Raw genomic sequence first — 6000 nt, forward strand, 5'->3', positions numbered from 1 at the left:
TAGATGAAACATGTATACAATTATTTCTCATTTTAAAATGATACACAACAAACAAATTATCTATATACTTTTAAATTCAAACACTAAGGTTAAGGTCTCATGCAATGTTCTTGAAGATCTTTGCCGATTGATTATCACAACATTACTTATACTCTTGCTTGGAAAGCTTTAGGTGAAGTTCATGAGGAAAATGATCTGGCCATACTTATTACAAAATCTCTACAGCCTTCTGGACAATTTTCATTAGCTAGCAATATGACAAACAGGTTTTAGTTGTATACATAGAAATACAAAGTGCAATTCAAATGAGGTCATCACTTCACTGTATAAAGTGCTAATTAGATATCATTTAGAATACTGTTTTCAGTATAAATTTATTGATTGGGGTTCAGAGAAAAGCTTCCAGAATTGTTCTAGATTTGGATGGTTTGTCAGATTGAGACAGGAAGAAATTGTTCTACATGTTTTGATTGTGAAGGAGGACTTGGAGAAGCATCACTGAATGTTGCAAGATTGTCAGACGTTTAGAATTCATTAATTCAGATGCCATTTTCATAAAAACTCAGCAAGTAGTAAAACTAGAGGACACATGTTTAAGATATGGAAAACCCTCGCATAAATTCAATTAAAAATTACTATTCTAATAAAGTAGAACAGTTTGCCTTCAGGTGTGGTAGAAACTACAACAGTGAAGAAGCTATAATGAAGCTGTATAAGTATTTTAAAAATTAGGATTGGATACAGTAAAATGGACTTCTATATGCAGTTTGAAATAGAATGGTAAAAAACATTGTATAGCCTAGATGGACCAAATAACACCTTGTCATAAACATTCCAAACGAATTCTGCAGTTGAACTACTTGCCATTCAACTTATTTTTGACCAACATCTGGGTCTGTCCCTAGATTGTGAGAAGTTGTGTGCGAAAGGTAATTTAGCACTACCAGTAGTTGAGGACATGTATATAAAACAAAATCTTTGGGTTTCAGGACATTCGATACTCCAATTTCAAAATCATTCCTCAACATATTAATTGCAGTCTACAATGATCTTAGAAATTAGCCCTAAGTATATTAACATATTGTAAGAGCACAGGAAAAGCAATAAAACAAATAAAAAAAATCAAATTCTAATTCAAAATTAATGTGGAATTTTACAAGTTCACAGACATACAACTATCAAACAAATATTTAAATAGCTTGCAACTAAACACAATCACCATGAAATTTATTTCACAAGCTTATAATTTTAACTGATATATTTCTGAAATAACATTACAACCCTTTTGCTCTTAAATTGAAAATTTGTTTATAAATTTCATAACTTTATTTCCTCTATTTACCACAGGTTAACACTCACCTAAAAATGTTAGGGTTTTATCAATAATTACACACACACACAATTACAATTTTTCTACAACACCTTGCTTCTCTCTCTCTCTCTCTCATACAAAATATTTTCAAATTAATACACCTCAAGTGTGTTACTATTAAGTAATTAAATATATTTTCCATGTTCTTACTGAGTCATGAAAATTATTGAATACTGAGGAGCAGAGATATTTCTTGAAGCAATTCAGGATGGTCAGAGAGCCAACCATAGGGTATGCAATTTTAAGATTTACTGTTAACCACTAATGAGCAAGTTATTGCAAGACATGAACTGGGGGAACATTTGGGAAAGTGATCACTGTATATTTGGATTTGAGATGATTTGTTACATGTTGAAATAAAAAGAAATTAAAGTTTAGTTCCTAATTTTCAGAAAGTTAATTCTGAGGCCATGAGACCAGATTTATCATTAGTGAAGTGGGATGATGAGTTAAAAGGTGAGATAGGACAGATTTAGAAAATGTAAAAATAAATTGCTTTTCATTAAAGATAGATGTGTTCCTAAAAATAAGAAAAGGATAACAGGAGAGATTAAAGCAAATTAGCTTTTTAAAGAAAACATAAATGAGAAAATTACAGATAAATGCCATAAGTTCAAAAAATATAAATTGACAGATCCTGCAGAATTGATGATTCTCAAAACTGTAGGAAATCTAGAGATTTGATTACAAATAAGAAATAAAAATTAAAACAGCAAGTTTATTAAGTTTATTAACAGTAAACTAAATGATGAAATGGGGATTGATCCCTTAAAGGATGCTGATGGCAGGAATTTTGTTGAGGTCAGTGAGATGGCCAAGTTTTCAAATGTTTCTTACATGAGAAGGTATTAGTATTATTCATGACCCTGTACATTATTTGTAAAATATTGGAATTGACTTCCACCATGTAAATATTAACCTCTTAATTGTAAGTGGAAATACCAAGATATTAAAAATAAACCACTATGACCATATAAGGTTTACCAGAGTTTTAAACAATATGCAAATTACTCTCTCTCTTTCATTTTTGGCTGGTCTACAGACAGTGGGCAGGTGCCTAAGGACTGGAAATCTGCTAGTTATTCCATTTCTTAAAATTATGAAAATAGCTCTGGAAACTATAAACCAGTTAATCTTATTTCTGTAGTTGGAAAAATTATAGTCTCATAAAAGGAGCTTTGCAAAATCATTCAGTAAAATATGATATTAAAGAAAGCCTACATGGATTCACTAAAAGAAAATTTTGCTTTACTAATCTGTCAACTTTTTTCAAAGATGTCACTTATTATCTAAAAGATGGAAAAGGTGTGGACTTTGTGTACTAAGATTTTCAAAAAGCTTTTAATAATGTGTCACATAAAACATTAGCTAAGGTCATCACATCATGGGTATTTGGGAAAGACTATTTAATTGGACTGTAGGGAGGTCAGATGAGAGATAGCAAAAGTTTTTTTTATTAATAGTGTCCAGTCAAACTGGACCCTTGTTATAAATACTGTATCTCAGAAGCCAGTGCTTGGACCTTGGCTTTTTCTAGTAAATTAGTAAAGTTTGCTGGTGACAAGAACTTGGGAATTTATATTTGTACTGAGGATGTTGAGGTACAGGAGAATAACCTTGGGTAAATTACAGTGGCCAAATATTTGGCAAATGATCCTAAATTACAGTACTAAAGAAAAAGATCTTGGCATAGCAGTGGATAAGTCATTGAAATAATGTTCTGTTACTAGTAATAAAGGTAATAGGATTTTAGGGTGTTAAAGTAAAAAAAATATAATTATCTCTATACAAGTAATTAATTAGGCCTCACATCGAATACTTTGCACAATTTTGTTATTATTGTTAAGAAGAGTACAAGATGAGTCTATTGAAGATTGCAATATTATCCAGAGGATCAATAGGATAAAGGCTTCTGATTTATTTGTGTGTATTCTGACAAGAGGCCATACAGAAAAATGAAAAACTTAAACCAAACCTCAAAGATGTGTATGCAAGGAAAGCCTTTATAAACCAAATGATCAATTTCTGTCCTTATGCAATATTAGATCCTTTTTAAATTCACAGTGTTGAACAGTCATCCAGGTATAAAACAATATTAGAAACATATTTATACTACTTGTATTACAAATAATTTAACTTCAAATGATTATTGAATGAAAGCAATTTCAAAATAATGAGGTTTAGAAGTCTGTTTGGTACTAGAAGTAAAGATGTGTATCAAATGAACAAATTTAGTTTAATAAGAAAATTTAAAATAGATTTAATAGAATTTGCTTTTTCTTAACATATTTAGTTAATTACTAATTGTTTATTCTGATGCTTACTAAATGAGAACTATATACATTTTCACAGTAAATTGACAAATACAAATTCCTGTGGAAATAGTGCGAAAAGCAAACCTGCTGTCTCTAATGTTTACCTATAAGGATCAAAACGAACACTGGTGAAGTGGTAGATGTTTGATGTAAGACTAGACGTGTTTTTTGCACTATCTCTGGTATATTAAAGGCATTGTAGAGGAAAATATCTTTAAATTTTCCTATATAGATAACCACTAAGATTCCAATTTTTGATAATAAAATCTCGCAAACATTTTAGTGAACTTTGAGGCTTTCACTGGTTCTACTCTCATGATATATACTCTGCACAAAATTATATTTAAACTTACAATATTTTTGCTGAAAAAATAATTTATTCTGCCCACCCTAAATATTTTACAGCTTAATGGTGTGAAATTAACATACCAATTCATAAGTTCATTATTATTACCCTGAAATGTTTTCACTTTTAAGGTTATTTACATTATATTAATCTATAAAATTTACCTTCTCCATTTTACCTAGAAATTAAAACTTACATTCAAAATGAATAAAATGTCTAGTTTCAAGGTTCAATCACTTATCAATTACATATAGTGATATGAATGTTAGTAAAAAACCATATGATTGTGGTTGTGTTTTTATCATAAGTCTGAGAAGGTCAGGCGCTCAATGAGGTGATTGTCTGTTAGTCCAAGGGCCCATTACTCCAAAGTTTTTTTTTTAACAGTTAAATGTTAAATTGTTGTTTGGTTAAATTTGTAAAATATTATTACAAAAACACCCCAGCATATGACCTAAAAAGTTGCAATTTCTCATGAATATATGGATAATGTTTACCATCATTTACCCCAATATTATTTTATTGTATGCATGTATATGTATAGTGTTAGCTGCAGAACCCACATATTTATGCATCAGGATTGGATCTGGGAATCTAGTTCTTCTGAGAGAATGGGCATTCAAGATTGATATTCCATAGTGCTGTGAAACAAATGTTATCTTCCCAACTCATTAAACATATCCAAAGCTTCCATTTAATAAAATTATCTTGCCACCGAACCAATGCAATGAGCTGTACACTACAATGTCAATTTAAATATTCTATTTCTTTGTATTTAAAACAAGAGCAAGGTGTCAGAGGTGGTCCACCCCCCAACATCTGTCAAGATATTCCCTTTAAATTTTTCATTTGAAATTTCATTCATCTATTATGAACATACAGATTTGTTTATTCAATCAATTTTGCCTTATAATGTGAAAGTCAAATATCTGTAGCTATTGGTCCTTTGGAGTAACTAACCTAATTAACTGGGCAGTCACTCTAACTGAGCCTCTTTCACACTCCTTAGCATGGTTTTAAGATATACAAGAACATTATTACCATTATTTAAAAAAAAAATGCTGTTTTTGGATTCATGCAACCACTGTTATCAAGAAGCTCAATCTTGATTGGGAAGACTCAGGTGCTATGTAGACCTCTTCCTCCCTTTGTAAGAATGATTCATCTTAATTGGGATCTGGATCCTTTTCAGAATCTAGGAGGGTCAGACCTCTTCAAAGTTAGTAATAACTAGAACTACTACTTGTATGGATTGGTATTTGGTCATTGTGCAACCTGGAATGGTCAGGTTCTATTCAAACCTCATTCTCCTAGGACTTGAAGTTTATATTAATAATATTTACTAATATTAATAATTTAAATTTTCCGGGTAAAAGCTATATATTATATAGGTATTACATGTGCATGTGCCAACAACTTGTCTTCACTTTTTGTTTTCAACTTCAAGTTCAACAGTAAACACTGAATTTAATTTAAAGTCTAAACAACAATGCTAAAAAAAATTAGCCTACTAGTAGTAGTAGTAGTAGTACCACAAGTATTACTATTGTAATACTTTAAAATATAATTAGTAGTACTTCTACTTAAAAGTTGTAGTAGAACTAGTACTCAAATTTCAAAAGACTAGAGACAGAGTACGCTACTAATATTATTACTATTAGTATTACTAAAAAGTTACTAAGACATCAAATTTAATTTCAAAATAAATAATAAAAATACCTGAACTAATTTTTCAGCCTAGTTTAAAATAAATACTAAAGCATAAGTAATAAACCACATAAATTTTATAACCTAGGTGTATAATTTAATCACAAATATTTAGAAATCACGTATTCTTGAAAGCATTATATTACTAGAAGTAGAATTACCGTTAATCCTTAATTGCAACACCTATCAACCATAAGTTATAACGTTAGCGTGTCAAAGCTTGATCAATATAATAACGGCGGATTCGTAAAAACCTGATG

The 6000-nt window shown here is 30.2% G+C and overlaps 1 protein-coding gene across 1 annotated transcript in view; it reads right to left on the minus strand.

The window, feature by feature from the left end:
• Positions 1-6000, minus strand: part of LOC106477600 (mucin-4-like) — a 67077-nt gene extending 61077 nt beyond the window's left edge. The window contains exon 1 of the mRNA XM_013938177.2: positions 5902-6000. The gene's annotated coding sequence lies outside the window, so the exon portion shown is untranslated. The remainder of the gene's footprint in view (positions 1-5901) is intronic.

Source organism: Limulus polyphemus, unplaced genomic scaffold, assembly GCF_000517525.1.
Source record: "Limulus polyphemus unplaced genomic scaffold, Limulus_polyphemus-2.1.2 Scaffold8, whole genome shotgun sequence".
Classification (NCBI taxonomy): Eukaryota; Metazoa; Arthropoda; class Merostomata; order Xiphosura; family Limulidae; genus Limulus; species Limulus polyphemus.